General features: G+C 47.6%; 1 long non-coding RNA gene across 1 annotated transcript in view; it reads right to left on the bottom strand.

Moving 5' to 3' along the window:
- Positions 1-22,171, bottom strand: part of LOC134929235 (uncharacterized) — a 63,137-nt gene extending 40,966 nt beyond the window's left edge. Inside the window, exon 1 of the long non-coding RNA XR_010178403.1 lies at positions 22,044-22,171. This is a non-coding gene — a long non-coding RNA (uncharacterized LOC134929235). The remainder of the gene's footprint in view (positions 1-22,043) is intronic.
- Positions 22,172-23,064: the final 893 nt, after the last annotated feature.

Raw genomic sequence — 23,064 nt, 5'->3', positions numbered from 1 at the left:
TTTTGGCCACCGTGCTCGATCCTAGATTTAAAGCCTACCTTGGATCTCTCTTTCCGGCAGACACAAGTCTGCTGGGGTTGAAAGACCTGCTGGTGAGAAAATTGTCAAGTCAAGCGGAACGCGACCTGTCAACATCTCCTCCTTCACATTCTCCCGCAACTGGGGGTGCGAGGAAAAGGCTCAGAATTCCGAGCCCACCCGCTGGCGGTGATGCAGGGCAGTCTGGAGCGACTGCTGATGCTGACATCTGGTCCGGACTGAAGGACCTGACAACGATTACGGACATGTCGTCTACTGTCACTGCATATGATTCTCTCACCATTGAAAGAATGGTGGAGGATTATATGAGTGACCGCATCCAAGTAGGCGCGTCACACAGTCCGTACTTATACTGGCAGGAAAAAGAGGCAATTTGGAGGCCCTTGCACAAACTGGCTTTATTCTACCTAAGTTGCCCTCCCACAAGTGTGTACTCCGAAAGAGTGTTTAGTGCCGCCGCTCACCTTGTCAGCAATCGGTGTACGAGGTTACATCCAGAAAATGTGGAGAAGATGATGTTCATTAAAATGAATTATAATCAATTCCTCCGTGGAGACATTGACCAGCAGCAATTGCCTCCACAAAGTACACAGGGAGCTGAGATGGTGGATTCCAGTGGGGACGAATTGATAATCTGTGAGGAGGGGGATGTACACGGTGATATATCGGAGGATGATGATGAGGTGGACATCTTGCCTCTGTAGAGCCAGTTTGTGCAAGGAGAGATTAATTGCTTCTTTTTTGGTGGGGGTCCAAACCAACCCGTCATTTCAGTCACAGTCGTGTGGCAGACCCTGTCACTGAAATGATGGGTTGGTTAAAGTGTGCATGTCCTGTTTATACAACATAAGGGTGGGTGGGAGGGCCCAAGGACAATTCCATCATGCACCTCTTTTTTCTTTAATTTTTCTTTGCGTCATGTGCTGTTTGGGGAGGGTTTTTTGGAAGGGACATCCTGCGTGACACTGCAGTGCCACTCCTAGATGGGCCCGGTGTTTGTGTCGGCCACTAGGGTCGCTTATCTTACTCACACAGCTACCTCATTGCGCCTCTTTTTTTCTTTGCGTCATGTGCTGTTTGGGTAGGGTTTTTTGGAAGGGACATCCTGCGTGACACTGCAGTGTCACTCCTAGATGGGCCCGGTGTTTGTGTCGGCCACTAGGGTCGCTTATCTTACTCACACAGTTACCTCATTGCGCCTCTTTTTTTCTTTGCGTCATGTGCTGTTTGGGGAGGGTTTTTTGGAAGGGACATCCTGCGTGACACTGCAGTGACACTCCTAGATGGGCCCGGTGTTTGTGTCGGCCACTAGGGTCGCTTATCTTACTCACACAGCTACCTCATTGCGCCTCTTTTTTTCTTTGCGTCATGTGCTGTTTGGGGAGGGTTTTTTGGAAGGGACATCCTGCGTGACACTGCAGTGCCACTCCTAGATGGGCCCGGTGTTTGTGACGGCCACTAGGGTCGCTTATCTTACTCACACAGCTACCTCATTGCGCCTCTTTTTTTCTTTGCGTCATGTGCTGTTTGGGGAGGGTTTTTTGGAAGGGACATCCTGCGTGACACTGCAGTGACACTCCTAGATGGGCCCGGTGTTTGTGTCGGCCACTAGGGTCGCTTATCTTACTCACACAGCTACCTCATTGCGCCTCTTTTTTTTCTTGCGTCATGTGCTGTTTGGGGAGGGTTTTTTGGAAGGGACATCCTGCGTGACACTGCAGTGACACTCCTAGATGGGCCAGGTGTTTGTGTCGGCCACTAGGGTCGCTTAGCTTAGTCATCCAGCGACCCAGGTGCAAATTTTAGGACTAAAAATAATATTGTGAGGTGTGAGGTATTCAGAATAGACTGAAAATGAGTGTAAATTATGGTTTTTGAGGTTAATAATACTTTGGGATCAAAATGACCCCCAAATTCTATGATTTAAGCTGTTTTTTAGTGTTTTTTGAAAAAAACACCCGAATCCAAAACACACCCGAATCCGACAAAAAAAATTCGGTGAGGTTTTGCCAAAACGCGGTCGAACCCAAAACACGGCCGCGGAACCAAAACCAAAACACAAAACCCGAAAAATTTCCGGCGCTCATCTCTACTGCTGATAGGATAGAAGCGATTCGCAACATGACTCTGCCACAAACCCAGCAACAGATCCGCACTTTCCTAGGAATGTGTGGGTACTGCCGAAACTGGATCCCAGGGTTCTCCATACTGGCTTTACCTTTGCAAGAGATGGTCTCTTCAAACAAACCAGATCGAATTTCGCACACAGATGAGTCCAAACTGGCATTTGAGAGACTCAAACAGTGCCTATCACAGGCACCTGCATTAGGTATGCCAGATTATGGGAAACCCTTTGAATTGTACGGTACAGAGAGTGCTGGGTGTGCGGCAGGTGTTTTAACACAGAAACATGGTGATGCCAGCAGACCAGTAGCATACTACAGTGCACAGTTGGACACTGTAGCACGGTCTCTCCCCACATGCTTGCAAAGTGTTGCAGCGATAGCTTTGCTAGTGAGTAAGAGTGAAGACGTAGTGTTAGGACACAACCTGACCGTCCATACACCTCATGCAGTATCAGCCTTACTGAACTCTGCCCAAACCAGACATGTCTCATCTGCGCGGTTTACAAAGTGGGAATTATCACTAATTGCCCCTGTAAACATCACCATTAAGAGATGCAGCACACTAAATCCTGCAACTTATCTGGCAAGTGTGCCTGGACAGACACAAAGAGTGGAGGATGAGAATGATGGTGAAGGAGGATTTAGTGCAGACACTGACACGCATGACTGTATGGAATACCTCAACCAAACTTTCACTGCAAGACCTGACATCAGTGACAACCCCTTAGATGACGTAGATTTCACTTTAGTTGCCACATACAGACGGACTCGGGAGACCTGTGCACTGGGTACACAGTTGTAGACGACAGAAGTATCATAGAAGCTGAGCCCCTGGGCCCACCTCACTCAGCACAAGTTGCTGAGCTTGTCGCCCAAACCAGAGCGTGTGAACTGGCCAAGGGTAAGTCAGTTAATATATACAAAGATTCTAGGTACGCCTTTGGAGTGGTGCATGATTTCGGGGCCCTATAGCGCCTCAGAAATTTCATGACAGCAGCTGGCACACCCGTGGCGCATGCGACCCACATCAAAAGATTGCTATCAGCAATACAAGACCCCGACAAAGTGGCTGTTATCAAGTGCAAAGCCCACACTTACAGTCAAGTCCCAGTGTCACTTGGTAACAGCCGGGCAGACGAAGCTGCCAAGGCAGCAGCAAGTTCAGCCACACTAACCAACATCACACCACTGATGTCATTTAACACAATAAGCACACAACAACTCATTGAAATGCAAGATTTGTGTTCCCTGCAGTAGAAGTCCGTCTGGAAGGCGAAGGGATATGGAAGAGAGTCTTCGGGCCTCTGGACAGATGGGCACGGTAAGCCAGTGGCCCCCAAGGCATATCATCCAGCCCTAGCGGAAGCAGCTCACGGCCTGACCCTCTTGGGCAAGGAAGGTATGTGCAAACTGGTCAGGGCATACTGGAGTGCACCAGGGTTCTCAGCTCATGCAGGTAGGAGGGCAATGGCTTGTATCACCTGCATGAGAAAGAATGTTGGGAAGACAATACCGACGGAACCATCCCATATCCCTCCTACGGACGGACCCTTCCAGGTAATACAAATAGACTTCATACAGTTACCACCCTGTAGGAATCTGAAATATGTTCTAGTGTGTACAGATGTCTTTTCAAATTGGGAAGAAGCATTCCCCGCTGCCACAAATACTGCTACGTTCAATGCAAAGAAAATTGTGCAGGAATTTGTGTGTAGATATGATATCCCTAGAATAATTGAAAGTGATAGGGGTACCAATTTTACAGGTGAATTCTTTCAGGTCATGTGCAAACTGATGGGTATTAATAGCAAGCTACATACTCCATACCGGCCACAGGCGAGTGCAATGGTGGAGAGAATGAATAGCACTATTAAGAACAAGCTTAGCAAAGTGATGGTTGAAACTGGATTGTTGTGGCCAGAGGCATTGCCACTAGTGTTGTACAGCATCAGAACCACTCCCAGGTCACCACTTAACCTATCACCCTTTGAAGTTCTTTTTGGGCGACAACCTCACGTAATGATTGACCCCCAGGATGATTTGAAATATAATAATAAAGTGACTGTGCAATATTTGGTTAGGATGAGCCAGCAGCTCAGAAAACAACAAAGAAATCTAAAGCTGGTGATTCCTGACCTACCAAACAGTAATTGTCATGACATTGAACCTGGGGAATTTGTGATGATTCGAAATTTTCTACGCTCAGGTTGCCTCATTGACAGGTGGGAAGGACCGTACCAAGTTTTATTGACCAGTACAACGGCACTAAAGGTCGGCGAAAGAGAGAGTTGGGTCCACTCGTCCCATTGCAAGAAAGTTACAGACCCGGAGACAGCTCGTGATAAGGAGAAAGGTGAAGAGAACCTTGTATCTCTGGAGCAGCTATTCCGGGAGAACTAAAAAGGCAAGACTGTTGAGCGGCACCCGAGCGTAGGGAGCGGAAAGAGCAAAGATGGTTGGTGCAGCCAGAGACGGTTAACAAAGATCAAGGAAGGTTGCCGCACCAGTTTTTCTTTTTTCACCTCCCCACTACTTTCTCTTTGTTTTTCCCCCTCATCTTCCCATTTTTGTCCCTAACGAAATGGATCCATCCCAAGAGACTGTATTCCGGCTTTTTCTGGTGGTTTTGTTTTTGTGCAGGACAATTTGTTTTTGTGAGGGCCCCCGAGACGTTGAGCAAGGATCTGGAGTCAGTTCTGATGGAGAGTACGGGTTGGTAGAACCCCAGGATCAGCGTATCACTTTCGCCAAGGCTAGCATCAGAAAAAGGAAATCCACAAACCGGAACCCAACTCATCAATCACCAAAAATGTCATTTTATTGTTGTATGTACCATTACATGTCTTCTGTTCATCTCTGTAGGGCTAGGTTAGTGAAACACACATAGTCATTAGATAATAGGGACACATAATTGCTCACACATATGGATCCCCACGATGTATCATCAGATAAATGTGCTCCCCATTTATCATATAGCTCGGTGGAGTTTGTTGGACCATGTACAGACCCTTAATACGGGATGAGAAGGAATATAATGAATACTTCGCAAAGCCTAGAAGCTAGTGATGCACGATGATACATCCCCCTCAGGCAGTTACTCATACATACATGTTTTTCCTATCACACTAGGCCATCCTTTTCTCCCTCTTCCAAGGTACATACTCGCCCATTGTAATGTACATCATGTAAATATTTTTTTCTGTTATTAATATTAGTGGCAGTTATTGTTGACTGCCAAAGGGTGGACTGTCGAAGTCGGAAAATATTGCAATACACACACCACATGCATACACCACAAAGATTGCATCCATGCATGTACTCAGTCTGCCGTGCGTGCGCATACTCGCAAATTGCGTACAATCGTCTCCCACGGGAGTGCGCGTACGGGCGCGGTATGAGCAATTACAGAAAGATTCTTACTTGCAATGGAAATGATCTACAGACACATGCCACAGTGCCCAGCCTGTGTCGAGTCACTGTTCACACACACACTAATCTAACCAAACATGCACATCCTTCCAACACAATGTTTGAACAGACCCCCTGGTCTGTGAAGAAAGACAAACACAAACCGAACAAGTCATCATTTGGTAGGGGCCAGAACAATGGGAGACAAATATCCCAATAGATACACATAAGCCTGCGTTTTCAAATTATTAACTACAGGCAGCCTGCAGTCTAGAAAACCTTTGAAAGATAGATATGATAGCAGGGAAACACTTATAAATATATATATATATATATATATATATATTTGTGTGTATCTTGAGAATGGTTGGTCATTTCATGTGTAGGATCATGTTGCCTGGAGATAACATAACAAAGTAACCTAATGAACATGGAAATATCTGTCACACATTACATATTTCCCAAACTTAGTACACACACATAGTCTCCCCTTTCCCCTCATGCAACCTTGCACCTGGGCCGGTCACTCTCACTCTTGCTCTAAGGTCATCTTGCCAGATAGACTAGAGGACCGGATCCGGGTTGTGCAGGCGAACAAACGTACGTATCATTGGGTGTGACTCTCTCTCTGTGATTGAATTGTATTGTGTTGTACCATTTATATTTTAACTTATTGTAATCCCCTTTTACAAATATATTATTACTTGTTGCTGCTTTGGACCACAACATACAATCAAATACTGGTGTCGTATTCAGTTTCTGTTGAGCGTTTGTATAGTGTAATTGCCACACCTAGAGCTGCCTCGTCCTCTCAGCGTGTCGGTCTGTGTGTATGCACTGAGTGTAAGCTGCACAGCTATTCCGGCGTGTGTACGCAAAGTGCGTGCACAGTACGGGACTGTGTACGCTAACTGGGGACAGAGTACGTAGGTAAAGGATTTATTTCAGCGGCTTCAGTTACAGTGTGCAATAGGGGTTAGTGGCTGCTTTCCAAGAAGTCTATCGAACTTCTCACAACTTAAAGCCATAGCTAAAATACATAGAATACCAGTATACCAATCACATTTCCACATGCTCTGAAATACATTAGCAGGTACAAGTAGAAACTGGGTAATATTCACAGGGCATATATAAATTTATTGACCAGATGAAACATAAAGTAAACTAATTCAAAGAACTCTATTAAGGCCTAATTGGTCATTAAGTCCCCTAGGACAGTGGTTCTCAACCGCTGTCCTCAAGTACCCAAAACAGTTCATGTTTTCCAGGTCTCCTCACAGGACTGCAAGTGAAATAATTTGCTCCACCTGTGGGTCTTTTGAAATGTGTTAGTGAGTAATGAATACACCTGTGCACCAGCTAGGTGACCAGGAAAACATGAACTGTTTGGGGTACTTGAGGACAACGGTTGAGAACCACTGCTCTAGGATAGAGAGTCCCCAAGCGGTGTATCCACCGTGTTTTGAGTTGTAACAACTTAGCACGCTTATCTCCACCCCGTATACTCACTGGGGCCTGGTCAATCATACAATAGCGTAGAGAGACCAGTGAATGGCAGGCCTGTTGGAAATGCCTTGCCACCGGTTGCTCACTAGTGCCTTTACTGATGGCCAGTTTGATTGCTGATCTGTGGGCTGCCATATGTTCCTTGAAAAATCCGCTCCATTTATCCAATGTATGACAGCCCACAGGGGCATATCAACTGATATACCACAAACTTACCCCTTCCTATATAAATATTAGAAGATGAGGTGTAGTATTGTTGCCCGCCACTAGTTTTTAGTAATGTTTATGTAACTAATACCTGTATTGTGTTTTCAGCGGCCTTTAATGCATGCAGTATTGTTTTGTTACTATGGTGACGGTTGGGGGACACTTCCGGGTTGACGAACCAATGGTGACGTCACCAGAAATGCGCTTACCGGAAACCGACGGGTGATCTGCACTCCGGAGCCGTTTGAGCACTGGGTGAATGTATTTAAGGTAAGATACTTGTTTTGTTATACATGATGAAAATGACGGATTAAAGTCATTGAAACATTGTTAACCTGTGCTGCAAGTTGAGATTTCTTCTCCAAGCCGCCAGGAGTGCCACACCTCAGGACATATATATACAAATGTCATATTAAAACTTTATTTATTTACATTTGACTGATGTGTACCATTGAAATGTATGTATATATGTAACCTCAGTGCGTTATCAATAAGAGGTCTCTTTGTAAGTGTAATAGTAAGTATACTGTATAGCTTGATAGTTGTACCTCTTACTCGAAGCTGTCTGGACCTTCGCAGAGAGGTGAGTATGCTTAAGGCACACCCCAGACAAGAGTAAGTTTACTTTTTAAATGAACACTTCACTTTATTCATGATCATCACTAGGGTTCTAAGAAGCCCTTGGGAATATTACATCACACTAAAATCAATTAACTCAGAAATGCAGCAATATATTTCAACAGGTAATTACACGACAAAGAAAAAAATGACTTTATTTCTCAGCAATTGAGGATCTCCGTAGTTCTCCGTCCTGAAGGGTTAAAACATTTCTTCAATTATATGCAACAAAATTACTAATACCAGCAGACTCAGTTCAATATAATTACTTGTAGCAACTTAACTGAAACAATCGTAGGTAACAAAGACTCTGAAAAGGAATACAATTGTTTTTATTTTAGTCCCTAAAGCAAGTAAGATTACCTTTCCCCTTAGAGTCTACGCTGCACAGTTTCTAATATGTTACGTTCCTGATGCTCAGAACTAGAGAGATGTTGCATAGTGAGTCCAGAGCACCAGGACGTGACGCTGAAATAAGGGGTGGTACGGGAATAGCCCCTAGCACCCTACCTCCATTGTTTTACCCGTGTGATAAGTTCACGCCTGAGTGACTATGGTTTCTTGGGCCCACGGCAGCCGCGTTTGAAGGGCGGATTAGGTCTGCCCAACTCCGATGCCCCCAGGTCTTAGAGTGAGACAAGGCGTGAGCCGAGAAAGGATAATAACAAGGGGACCTCTAACTAAAGCAAACAGAAAGCTAGGGGCTACTAACTACCCTAAAACTAAATATATGTGCGGCACGCCGCCAAAGTAAAAGAACAACAAAAGACACCACGGTCCACACCCCCACACGGCACTGCCGTGTACCGGGGAGGACAGTGAAAAGCGGAAACCTCCGCAAAAACCACCAATACAAAATTAACACAAGGACTGAACGGCCTAGGCCGCAACCCGCGGCAGAAACCGCTACTCACGGAACCGGGAGAGAACCCCAACAAGCGAGAACCCCTAGATGACTGCAACAGGTTCACTTGGACAGGAAGGATTCCCAGGACCGGCTTCAGAACTCCAGGACTCAGGAGCGCAGGTAGCAGGATCGACCAGATACAGTTGACCAGGAACAGACGTTGCAAGGCAGGAACAGCATACAGGAAGCTATCACCGGCGAGGCTGTAGTGTGCTGGCTCCCATAAAAAGGCCCAGCTGGCCAATGACAGGAGGGCCAGCAAGACCAGCCCCCCAGACCCTAATTACTATTTGCCGTGCAGCTGCCCTGCTGCACGAGCAACTAATCAATCTTTATCTGGCAACGGGGAACGCGGTCCGCCAATGGCGTCCCCGTTGCTATGGACCCAGCGGCTGTGGACGCCCGGCATCCTAGCGTTGCCAGGGACCCGGCGGCTACAGTACACACGGCGTCCTGGTGTTGCTAGGCGCCGGGCGGGCAGGGAGGGAGGTGCGGCGGCCGTGAGCGTCGCTCGGAAGCAGACCGAACGGTGCCGCGGACCGCGGCACCTAACATAATGGCCATGTTGTTGGTGCACATGAAGTCTCTGTTAATTGAAAGCCTCAACAAGATGATACACAGTCAGTGGAATCTCTTTGATATCCTGTGAAGTGAATGCTGAGTAAATACTCTGTGTAATTCCTTTGTTAAATGCCCTATTTTAAATTCAGTAGCTCCCAATGCTACTCTAGGCTGAAGGAATCCAAATATATTGAAGTATCTGAAAGCTGGAGTATATTCTGTCTCAATCTATGTGTATCTGACTTTTGTATCTTGCAATAGTCTTGCTAGGCTGTACTGCACTCAATGCCCTTTAGAGAGGTTGAAGAAACTGATGGTGATTGTCTCTATATGCTTTCATTTGCTGCAGCTTGCAGAGAGGCTTGCTATATTGAACTCAAGATAACATAATAGCAGAGCAGATGACTTATAGTAGGGGTGGGCAATGTGCGGCCCGCGGGCCACATCATCCTGCCCGGCCCCGCTGTCCCACACCAGTGTGCAATGACAAGCGGCCCGACTGGCTGAGCCGCTTGTCATTGCGCTACCTAGCTCTTAGAAGCGGCGCCGCAGAGGAAATCCCGGTCACGTCACTGGGTCTGCTGACCGGGATTTCCACTGTGACGTCAGGCGCTGGGCGGCACGGGGGGGGGCACGGCAGGAGCGGGCAGCAGGCAGCAGCAGCAGCGACTCCATGCGGCACAGCGGGAGGCGGGGATCAGGCAGCGGGCAGCGGATCTGCCACTGTTAAAAAAGGTAAAGGGAACATCATCTATGCTTAACTTTAAAAGCTGCTATATAGGTTCAGGGGAGGGGAGGGACTGCTACATGGGTTTAGGGGAGGATAGAGACTGCTATATGGGTCCAGCGGGGAGGGGGGTAGAGGCTGCTATATGGGTCCAGGGGAGGATGGGGGGGGGGGAGCTAGTAACTGTGCCCAGGGAGAGACAGGAGCTGTGAATACCAGCATTACACAGGATGCTGTTTGTTTTCAGCACTGTTTTTTGTTTTGGTTTTTTTATTACTGGATTACTTTTTTTAGACATTTTGTATTTTGCCCGTAAAAAACTATGGTGTATGTTTTTATAGTTTATATATATATATATATATACACACATACATACACACACATACACACACACACACACACACACACGCACACTATGTTTTTATTGTTATATACATAACTATGGGCCTAATTCAGACCTGATCGCTAGCAGGCGATTTTTGCACCTACAGTGGGATGCGGTATTCACTGTGCAGGGGTGTGATCGCATCTGCAGAGAGCTGCACAAACAAAAGTTTGTGCAGTCTCTGCACAGCCCAGGACTTACTCTTCCAGTGCAATGATCGAGACCGGAGCGGACGTCAGAAACCCTCCCTCCAAACGCCAGGTCCCTCCGGCATTCCTCTAAAACGGTCAATTGCCACCCACAAACGTCCTCTTCCTCTCAATCACCTTGCGATCGCCCGTGAGATCGCTTTGTTTGTACCATCCCGTCGCTGCGGACCGACGCGCCTACACATTCCGGTGCATGTGCAGTTCAGACCCGATTTACAAGATATTTTGTGTGTGGCCCTTGACTATTCACTGGAAGTGTTAAGCGGCCCCCCAGCTGAAATAATTGCCAACCCCTGACATAGCATTATCACTCGCTATGTCGGCACTACGACGGAGGTAAGTCTATCTCTGAATGAAATCGGGACACAATCTTTTGCTGACTAGCGTTCACTTTATACTGTATATATGTAGTAACACTGTCTCTTTAACTGCTGCCAGCCAATTTAGTTAGGCAAATTCCTCACATATCATTAGAAGGTAGAATGTATGCAAAATAGTGAAGTGCTGTGAAGTATCCCCTTCAGCATGAGGCCGCTTCTAACACTATCTATGTGGGACCACCACGACCTTATATGGGGTGACTGGAGCCTCCTACTGCTCTCCCCTATGGTGTCACTCACGGCTCCAGTGTTTACACTGCTCCATTCGGGTTGGTTGCGCCGATCTCAGCCGCCTCCTGTAGGTGTCCCCAGGGAAGAGTTTTCTTCCACTGTGCTGAGGCTGCCTCCACTTCTGTTCCCCCACGTCAGCTCCACGGACCGCCTCCTTCAACTGCCTCGCAGCAGCCGGAATCACACTGCACAGCCTGGGGAATACTGGAGACGGAGACAGGTAAGTAACCTGGTTCCTCCTCACTCCTATCACCGGCAGCGGCTCTCCCTCTCACAGCTAGTCCCACCGCTTCAGCTACGCAGCCCCGCTGTCCACTCCCTTCATGCGCCGGCTTTTTCCTGTGTTTATACTAGGGGCCCAGAGCTCCCCTAAAGTCTTGCTAATGGACAAGTCCTGGAGCCACGAGCCCATATAACTCCTGGGCTGTTAACTGTTCTGCCTGTCTCATTTACCCTCCGTGAGGGTGATATAGATTCTATACAAGTCTTTTGCCCTCTGTGAGGGTAACATAAATTATTATTTTTTCAATAATGATTTTTTTTATTAATTTCCAAATATAGAAAAGAAAAACCAGATAAAAAAAATGTACACGAACATAGGCCATATAATGAGTACAACTTTGAGCCAATACTATAGGTCCATTCATATATAACAACTCTGAGTCTAGAAGCTCAGTTCACTAACCGTGTACACATATTCTCTTAACTATCAATCATATATATAACCTTAAGAGTAGCAGAGTAGAAAGTGCAGTAGAGAGGGGAATATATAACAAGACAGCGACACATGAGGGTAAAAAAAAATAAAGACAAAGGGAGGAGGATATGCGTGTCAGGGGAGCACCTCTCTCAAGTATTGTAACATAGAGATAAATAGCTAGTTAGTTAGAGGGGGCATCTGCATTAATGGGTAGTGTCAGGTTGTGGAGAATGCAGAATTGCTGTGTCAATGGGATCACTAAAAATTACGGAGTGACCCTGTCTCTCCCGGAATTCACTCCATTTAAACCATCTCATGTAAATAGAAGAAGGGGATGAAGAATACACACATCCCGCTGTTTCAAACAGAAAATGCTTATGGGTATTATTAATAACCATCTGAATGTGAGGTATGGACTGTGATTTCCACAGTTGGCCTATCGCTGCCTTAGCTGATATTAAGACATGTCCTACGATATACCTGTCGCAGCTGAGAAGAGTGTGAGAAGGGTAGTGAAACAGGGCAAACAGCGGATCCAGTGGCACTGTTGTTCCCACTATTTCCCCCAAAAGAGAGAATACTTCCATCCACAGAGGCCCCAAGACTGGGCAGTTCCAAAAAATATGTAGAATGGAGCCCTCGCCACCACATTTTCTCCAGCATAGCTGGGAATTCGAGGGCCAGATCTGGTGAAGCCGCTGCGGAGTGAAGTACGCCCTATTGCATAATTTATAGAACATTTCTGAGTGCTGGAGACATTTAGAGATTTTAAAGCACTGTGATGAAATTGTATCCCACTCTTCTTCTCGAAGTACAATAGAGAGATCTCTCTCCCACTTCAACTGCGCAGGTAATTTGCCTTTTTTATTCAAAAGAACAATATACTGGTACCACCTGGATATCCCACCGCTATGGCCCGGGGATGACAATCTAGAGAGCATACTAGCAGGAAAAGGGAGGGGATTTCTGGACCCGTTAACATGTGATTGGAGCCAATGGCGTAGCTGTAAATACTTGAAAAAGTCATGCTTTGAAATCCCAAACTGAGACTGAAGCTGTGAGAACGGGATCAAGCTATTATTCAAAAAAAGATCTTTCAGTCTCACAACTCCAGCGTCAATCCAGGCGTCTAATATAAGATCAGGGATAATACAAGCAACCATTCTGATAGAGAGGTCCGCTGCGGGTAATATTATATTTGGGTCAGACTCAACCACTGAGTGCCATAGCTTCAGAGTACTTCTAATCGCGTCCCCAGGACCTACCCATTTCGGGACACTATGTATAGGTAATAGAAATAGATCAGTAATATTAATCTGTCCTAAGAAGACTTTTTCAATAACTACCCATGGTTTGGGGGAATGAGCGACAAACCAATCTCGGGCCTGGCTGAGAAGGCAAGCGGAGTGGTAGGCATCTAAGTTGGGGTAGGCAACCCCACCAAAGCCCTTGGGCAATGACAGAACCTGCCTAGAGATCCGCGGTTTCGCTCCCTTCCAGATAAAGTTTGATAAGGTTTTATTAGCTTTAACACTAAGAGCTTTAGGGAAATGGCGGGGGATGGCCCGAAACAGATAGAGGAGTTTCGGTAGCAGTACCATCTTTGTTGCAGAGACACGCCCCAGCCAGGAGATTTCATGTAAAGACCACTCTTTAAACAATTTGTCGAAGGCGCTAAATAAAAGGTGTGTAGTTACAATCATAAAGGTCTTTATCGAGCGATAGATGTATACCTAAATATTTAATGGATCTCGTATGCCAAGCATATCTGTATCTATCCTTAAGTAAGGCCAGGATATGTGGCGGGATATGAAGCGGTAGAGCTTCCGTTTTGGAAGTATTCAATTTATAGAATGACAGTCTGGAGTACTTATCTAATATGGCATGGAGTCCGATAAGGGAGGATTCGGGGTTTGTCAAACATAATAGAATATCATCTGCGAAGAGGTTGATTTTATGACTCAGTCCCCCTATCTCGGGTCCCGAGATTTCCGTGTCAGACCTAATGGTCTAAGCCAGGGGTTCAATAGCCAGAGCGAAGATCAGGGGAGACAAAGGGCACCCCTGTCTTGTGCCGTTTAGAATTTCGAAACCCCTGGACAGACACCCATTGACATACACCTTGGCGGAGGGGGCAGAATATAATGCAAAGATGGAATCTAGAAACCTACCCTGGAATCCAAACTTACCCAAAACTGATCTTAGATATCCCCAGTGTAACCTATCAAACGCCTTCTCTGCGTCTAACGATAGGACGAGGAGGGGCGCTCTATTAGCATTACAATGCTCAATGACATTATAAACTCTCCGAGTGTTGTCCGGGGCCTGCCTGCCCGGGACGAAGCCAACCTGATCAGCAGCTATAAGGGATGGCAATAAGGGGCAAAGACGGTTAGCGATTATCTTAGCAAAAAGCTTTACGTCTGTATTCAACAAAGCTATCGGTCGGTAATTTTGAACGGAGGTGGGGGATTTACCCGGCTTAGGGATAGCTACTATCCGCGCTTCAAGCATCTCTTTCGGGAACCTCCCAACCTCCGACGCCTCGTTAAAAACAGCCAACAACACTGGAGCCAAGTCTACTTTATAGGTTTTGTAAAAATTAGATGAAAAACCGTCTGGGCCCGGGGCTTTATCTCGTGGAAGACCGTCAATAGCTGCCTCAAGTTCAGACAGAGTCCATGGAGAGCCGAGGGACAGGCAGGTCTCGGAATTCAGTGTCGGCAGGGATAGGTTTAAAAATGACTGGATTTCAGCCTCGATAGGTTGGGGGGTATCAGGGTCTGACTGTAAGCTGTAGAGTCGGGAGTAATACTCCGCGAAAGTATCTGCTATTCTATATGGATCAGAGACTCTTGAACCCGTGGGAGAATAAACAAAGTGGATTCTGGCCTTAGCTCGCCTACCTCTCAGTTTCCGCGCCAAGAAACGCCCTGCCTTATTTCCAAATACATAGAATCTCTGATTCAATCGAGCGAGGTTGCGTTGTACTTCCCGAAGAGAAAAGGTGTTCACCCTTTCCCTTGCGGTCAGCAACAGCTTAAAGGCAGTTCTATTATGGGGGTCAGCCTTGTGTGCTATTTCTAATTTTGCAACTTCTCTCTCGGCTTCAATACGTTCAGCATTTTGAGAGCGTTTCAGCCCTGAAGCTGCCTGAATGGCAGCCCCCCGCATTACAGCCTTACAAGAGCACCAATTATTGAAGACTGAAGTATCTTCGGGTTTGTTAGTTTCTAAATATACCTTTAAGGTTTGTTGAATGGCAAGTGAAGCCTCTTGATGGCCAAGCAAGAAATTTCCTAGTCTCCAAGGGCCCGGAGATACTTTACGGGCCCCGAGCTTCCACACGACCTTCAGCGGAGAGTGGTCCGACCATGTCATCGGTAGTATGTTAATTTTCATAATGACTGGCAGTGACATTCTGTCAGTCAGTACGAGATCAATTCTAGAGTATGAGGAGTGGACATGTGAATAAAAGGAGTAATCTCTAACCGTAGGGTGTTTAGTTCTCCACGCATCGTAGAGTTCGTACTCTCCTAACAATTGGCGAAGTCCGAGGGTATTAATAGGGGAAGGTCTGGGCTTAGCTACGGGACTTCTGGTGGGGAGAGATCTATCAACAGCGGGGTCTACAACTAAATTGAAGTCCCCCAACAGCATGACTGCACCTTTAGCGTGCTTCTGAATCAGGGAGAATAGATTCCTGCAAAAGGAAAGCTGACCAGAGTTGGGTGCATAGCAGGAAGCCAAGGTGACAACCGTATCCTCAAGCTTTCCGATTAATACTAAATACCGTCCTTCGGGGTCTACAATTTGGGATTCTAGAGTGAATTGGCAGTCGCTAGAGATTAGTATAGCCACTCCGGCCTTTTTTACGGGGCCATTGGCCATGTAGCAGGTAGGGAAGTGATTATCAAAGAATCTAGGGGGGTCTAATTTCCTAAAATGGGTTTCCTGGATAGCAACCACATTTGCCTTCATTTTATAGAAGGAAGATAAGGCCAGTCTACGCTTTTGTGGGGAATTTAATCCCTTAACGTTCAATGATACTAAGTTAACCATAATAAACTAACCCGGAGACGAAGCATCAGCTGAAACCAAGAAATGCGATCAAAGGTACAATTCCCTGCACACATTTGAAATAGGGAAAAAAAGGCATGGGGGGGACGAGACACAAAAGGAGACACACTGAGAAGGACAAAGAGAGAAGAGAGAAAAACATAGTATACAAAACAAGAAAAGTCGACTCCGTGCAGAGACGAAGCCATAGTAAGGCGCCAAAACATACAGCGCCTCACCAAACAAAATTTGGGAGGTTAGTGGCCAACCTCCCCGCAATCAAGTAATCAAACATATGTAAACTTTATATTCAGTTGCACATGGCATATAAACGGGATGTCGTTAAGAATGGAATGATAATCTATTAGCAATGAGTCACAGGATCCCGGGACTGGCAAAGAGCTATACTGTAGGTACAGCAACAAAAGGACTCAGAGAGGAGCATACAGACCAGTCCAGGGGCCTGCGAAACCACAACAACCGTTAACTAGGAAAAACAAAAAAAAAGAAATAACCCCGCCATACCGTAGCCTAAAGGGTGTTAAACATGTAGTAACCAGGTCATTAACTTGTGATAAACCCTGGAATTAGTACAATCACATGAAAACAGTGCTAGTCCTGTAAATAACCATTCATGGCGGGGAAATATACCGCAGTGGGGAGGGCCTACTTCCCAACCTTCGACCAGTCCTGCTGAAGTCGGTGGTCAGGAGAGCCGGACCCCTGGTCTCCAGCTATATTCCATTTGTGAAGAAGTCTCATACCGTCCTCAGCCGAAGACACCACAATAGTTGAACCTTCTCTAGAGATCAATAGACGCGTGGGGAAACCCCATCTATACACGATTCCCGCCTTCCTAAGGGCCACGGTGACAGGGAACGTCTCCTGGTGAGGGTGTAGTGTGAAAGGTCTCCAAAAAGTTGAAGCGGGCTCAAAGCTTTCGCTGTGTCTGAGGAAGGTCTAGCCGCTTTAAGCAGGGATTCCTTAATATGAAAGAAATGGACTCTCATTAAAACATCTCTCGACGCCCCTTCAGGAGCACTGCGGGCCTCCGGGACCCTATGGATACAGTCCAATATCAAGTCCGCAGATGTAGCGGAGGGAAGCAGCTTCTTGAATATTTCGATTGTATAGTCTTGTAGGCTGCTATTAGATACGGATTCCGGTACCCCTCTGAGCTTGAGATTATTTCTGCGTGAGCGGTCCTCCAAGTCTGCTACTTTGTCCCGCAGAGCCGCCACCTCCCCCTCAAGGGTATCATGGGAATCGATAAGAGTATTGTGAGAGCCTACCACTTCGCCCATCTTTGTTTCCAAGTGTCCGGTCCTTTCGCCCAAATCTTCAACAGAGCGCTGGCAAGATTGTAACATAGTGCGAAATTCAGACGCCACCTCATCTTTAAACTGGTGTAACAACTGCTTCATGGCGCCCACCGTTAAGGCTTCGCTGTCTTCCAGGTGAGGAGAGGGGGCGGAATTCTGGGATGTAGATAGAGCCATCATGGGCGAGGAAGTTATAGGCGGGGGATCCGATCCGGTGGCTGAAGACCCAGGCCCCTGAGACTTATTTTGATAGGGGGAAGGCTTGAAGAAGGTAACTTGAGAGATTGATTTGGAGGCTTTATTCTTTTTTGGAGCCATCCTGTATCACTTCGAGGGAATGAGAGAACCCCAGTAGAAAGGAGAATTCTGTCTAAGGTCGAGGAGGGCAGATATCCTCTTACACCATGTGCGTGATTACATCAGCTAAAACGATTGCGGGGAGTTACGGTGAGGATTCATTGAAGAGGTGTCTACATCCTATATATGCCGTAGCGTGCCCCTTTTCCGTAGCTGTACGAGATGTAATATAAAAAGTAAAGAACAGCAGCTGCGGGGTTAAGATTCTGGGTTGTTTCCCTGTTGATAGGGAGTTCAATTCTTCACAACTCCAGCAGGGGCAGCATAGAGCAGAAAAGATGTGCCTGTTCTGCCACCTCCAAGATGGCCGCCGTCAGTTATAAGTGCTGTGTCTTCACTCGGGTTTATTCGGCACTGCCCCCAGGGGTTTATATGTGTGCAGGGCCCCCCGTCCAGTCAGCATCGACTGCCAGTCTCCCCCGTTATTTTACGCGGCCAGCTGACCTTTTACAGTAGTGCAGCGCCTGATTTTCTGCAGACGCCACACCCAATATGGCCGCCGCCACCGGAGCTCCGTGGATCTGGTCGGCTGCTGTGATTTCAGGGGCGCTTGGGCCCTTCTCGGCCGCTCGTTCAGGCCCCTCCAGGCAGGGGGCACACAGCAGGACAGCGGGGTGAGTCGTGGGGCGGCGTTTAAGCGGCCAGGGAACGTCCGATCACGGGCGGGGGGAAGTTACTAATTGAGGCCCCGGCTTCACCTCACAGGGAAGGCCGCAACCTGCAAGCACTGGACAGGCCCGTGCTCCGGCTCCGCAGCTCGCTCCCTGGGTGCCCTGAGTACTAGGGGCAGCTGTGGGATGATATAGGGGAGGTATAGGTGGGGTGAAGGTAAATTTAAGGGGTTATAAGGGCTTGGTCCGGCAGGAGCTCTCTAGGGACACTTCCTCTCAGTCAGGCCTCAAACCACGCCCCTTGGTAACATAAATTTTAATTTTTACATTACCATATATTTTAATAGTTCATTTAGAATTTCATAAATTTTCCAAATTAACTTGCTATAACAAACAGGGTATTACATATACATCTTGGTGGCCAGTGACTGAGGGAACATTGGGGGTCATTCCGAGTTGTTCGCTCGTTATTTTTTTGTCGCAACGGAGCGATTAGTCGCTAATGCGCATGCGCAATGTCCGTAGTGCGACTGCGCCAAGTAAATTTGCTATGCAGTTAGGTATTTTACTCACGGCATTACGAGGTTTTTTCTTCGTTCTGGTGATCGTAATGTGATTGACAGGAAGTGGGTGTTTCTGGGCGGAAACTGTCCGTTTTATGGGTGTGTGCGAAAAAACGCTACTGTTTCTGGGAAAAACGCGGGAGTGGCTGGAGAAACGGAGGAGTGTCTGGGCGAACGCTGGGTGTGTTTGTGACATCAAACCAGGAACGAAACTGACTGAACTGATCGCAGATGCCGAGTAAGTGTGGAGCTACTCAGAAACTGCTAAGAAGTGTCTATTCGCAATTCTGCTAATCTTTCGTTCGCAATTTTGATAAGCTAAGATTCACTCCCAGTAGGCGGCGGCTTAGCGTGTGCAAAGCTGCTAAAAGCAGCTTGCGAGCGAACAACTCGGAATGACCCCCATTGTAGTAACCAGGGGCGGAACTGCCGGAGACAATGGAGTCCTTTGCCGCCGGGCTCCCAGTCCTGAGGGGCACTTCCTCCATTGACCCCCGGCCGTTGTTCAGTGCCCTTCCTTCCTGCTGAGATAGAGAAACCGCTGACTCGGTGCTCTGCTATGTGCTCTCCGTTATGGTTGTGAACGTTTGACATACAGGAACTGATCTTCCACAAGGCTGTGTAATCGACTGCCTTTGGCCCACCTAACACCTGCTACTAGCAAAGTAATTTAATCTTTTTTATTCTTTTATATTTTAAAACTAGCACTGGCTAGGCGGGTGGGTCGCATAGACAGCGGCAGCGGAGCAGGTGCAGTGCAGTGCTATGTGTAGCACTAGCATAAGCTGCTATATGCATCTATTACATCGTGACATAGCCAGCAGGGGATGTCCCTGTTGCAGGCAGGCAAACCCAGTGAGGACTGGAGAAGGGGTGGCCTCCGGTCTGTAGTGCTTCCATTCATGTAATTGAGGCACCAGCAGCCATTATACATAGTGACCCAGCTCTGCTGGCTCTCCCCTTGGTTACTGATTGTGCCCGCCGATGCTACAGTGCATGATGCAGAGGCATTGCTTCTAAACACTGCACACAGTCAGTGACAGTGCACAGAGGCTGCTCTCTTCCTTCTCTACCCCGAGTCCCCGCCCCCTCCATCTCACCTCCGGAGACCAGAGCTCTGCAGAGCACAGAGAGACACCTTACAGAAGTAACTGGAGAAGAAAATGGGGAGTAAGTGTATAATACTATCACATGTGGGTGGGGGGTAAGGTGTATATTACTGTCACTTGTGCTAAGGGGTGGTGTAAGTGTATATTACACTGTCACTTGTGGGTGGGGAGGGGGTAAGGTGTATATTACTGCATACTTACCGACTTTTTGGCTGCTCTCTCCGGGAGAGAGCAGCCAGGTCGGTTCGGCAGGGGGGCGGGCTACGATGTGAGTGAAGAGGGGGGCGGATCGGAGGCGTGGCGTAGGTGGGCCGGGGGCATGTCGGAGGTGGACCGGGGGCGTGACTACAGGATTGTCCCGTGTAAGCCCCGCCCCCCGCTGTGTAATGCCGCTATTACCGGCATTATACAGCAGGTGGCGTGGCTATGATGACGCGATTCAACAAGAATCGCGTCATCGCCTGCCCGGACCGCCCACTTTACTCGCTAAGTGGGCGGCCGGGCAGGGGGGGACCCCTGTAATCGGGAGACTTGCCTGCTCTTCCGGGGGGCCGGGAGGGTCACCCGATTTTCGGGAGCCTCCCGGCCATTCCGGGAGAGTAGGCAAGTCTGATTACTGTCACTTGTGCTAAGGGGTGGTGTAAGTGTATATTACTATGTCACTTGTGGGTGGGGAGGGGGGTAAGTGTATGTTACTGTCACTTGTGCTAAGGGGTGGTGTAAGTGTATATTACACTGTCACTTATGAGTGGGGAGGGGGGTAAGTAAGTGTATGTTACTGTCACTTGTGCTAAGGGGTGGTGTAAGTGTATATTACTCTGTCACTTGTAGGTGGGGAGGGGGTAAGTGCATATTATTGTCATTTGTTGATGGGAAGGGGGGATGTAAGTGTATAATGTAATTTGTGGGTGAGGAGGATGGATGTTGGTGCATGTAATTGTCGTTTCTGAACAGGGGGATTTAAGTGTACAGTATATTATTGTTTATGGGGGAATGTAAGTGTATACTATTGTTTGTGAGAGGGGTGAATACATTGGACTTATCAAGCTGGGTGGGGGGTTTATAGTAATAATCCTACCTCTATGTCTGTTTTTACCCAGTTTTGTTCTATTACTGTTGTTCTAATTGTAAAGCGCAACGGAATATGCTGCGCTATATAAGAAACTGTTAATAAAATAATCCCAAATACATTCACTTAATTGGTGGGATGTAGTAATGGAAAAATACGGCCAAAAACCCCAAAACACTGGGGCATTATGTGGAAGCTGTGATACAACTGGGGCGTTATGTGTAAGCAGCGCCACTACTGGGGGTGTTTTAAATGGGGGTACTATTGTGTGGCCACGTCCCTTCCTTGTGAGACCACATCCTTTTATTGACAAGCGCTGTCCCTTTGTAAAGTATGGGAGGGCGCAAATCTATAGTTTTCAGGGGGGCGCCAAACACCCTAGCACCAGCCCTGGGCCCTGCCCTCTGGCAATCACCTCATCTCGCTGAGTGATAGGCTCCTCCCACTGGCAATCACCCTACTGCCACTGGGTGATTGACAGCTAAGAATGACAGGAGTTACTACCAGAGGCGTAAGTTCATATCAGATGCCCGGAGGCGAAATACAGGGTGGTAGTAGCACCGCTTCCACATAACGACCCCAGTAGTAGCACCGCTTACACATAACGCCTCCAGTAGTAGCGCAGCTTACACGTAATGCCCCAGTAGTAGCGCCGCTTACACGTAACGCCCCGAGTAGTAGCGCAGCTTACACGTAACACCACAGTAGTAGCGCAGCTTACAAATAACGCCCCCAGTAGTAGCGCAGCTTACAAATAATGCCCCCAGTAGTAGCGCAGCTTACATGAAATGCCCCAGTAGTAGCGCAGCTTACAAATAACGCCCACAGAAGTGCAGTTTATTAACATTTTGCCCCCTCACACATACATACATAAATACACACACATACATACATACATACATACATACATACGTACACACACACACTTACTCTCCCTTCACTTACTTACTTATCAGTCTGGCTGGCAGGATCTGGAGCAGCATGTCCTCTGTGGTACTGCAGTCTTCTGGTCCCATGTAGCCCAGTCCCCTTTTTAGCCATGTAGCCCCACCTCCTTTTCACCTGTGTAGCTCCGCCCCTTCATCTGATCAGTTAGTCATTGTTACAGGAGGGGAGAGGAGGCTTTAATCTGCTGGTGCCGCTGCCTGTCATACAGTAACAGGCACAGCAGCTGGCAGCAGCAGCAGGTGAGCGGGTAGCGCTGGGCCTGGCGGGGCCTATCGCCCAGACTGAGATGAGGTGATTTCCAGTGGGCAGAGCCTTACCTCACTGCAGAGTATAAAAGAGCTGTCAGTTAGTGACAACCAGTCTGGTGATCCTTTCCTCTAGTGCTTGCCTCCCCTGTGACCTGTCTGCTATAGCTGTAAACATCTGAGCTGGAAACATGCAGCCAGGCACAGGGGGATGTAAAGCCAGAGGCAGAGCAGATAAGCATGGCCGGAGCTACAGCTACCAGCCTGCAGCCCCCTGTGCTTACCTCCTGCTCATAGTGCTGCTACAGTAGAGCTGTAAACAGGCAACGGCAGTGAGCAGTGGGAGAGTGGTGCCAGGATGAGTTTTGGTGCTGGCTGCCTGAGTGGAGGTTACAGCTTGGCAGCTGCAGCAGAGAGTGTCCCACTGCTGAATAAGTCAGCTTCAGTGACAGGAGTGAGATAGAGCATCCACTGGCCACCAATAGGAGAGTGCAGGGCTGAGTCAGGGGAGGGGCTACAGATAGCAGCAGCTAGCAGAGTGAGCAGCTGAGAGAAATGAGGGACTGAACAGCTGAAGGTTGAGATTAAAGCAAGCACACTGCACCCCTCACTTGTAACCAGAGTCTAAGGATACGGCTGGCACTACTTAACACCACAAGCAAGGTCAGCCATTCTGCTCACACATACAGAGGCTTAATACAAAACTCCATAAGTGGAAGAAATTCATTCTATAGCTGCTGACAACAGACTTAACTCTTTTCAAGCCAACTCCATTTA

Source organism: Pseudophryne corroboree, chromosome 5 (genome assembly GCF_028390025.1).
Source record: "Pseudophryne corroboree isolate aPseCor3 chromosome 5, aPseCor3.hap2, whole genome shotgun sequence".
In the NCBI taxonomy this organism is placed as follows: Eukaryota; Metazoa; Chordata; class Amphibia; order Anura; family Myobatrachidae; genus Pseudophryne; species Pseudophryne corroboree.
Note: the sequence above shows the minus strand (reverse complement) of the source record. Positions and strands in the feature narration are given on the sequence as shown.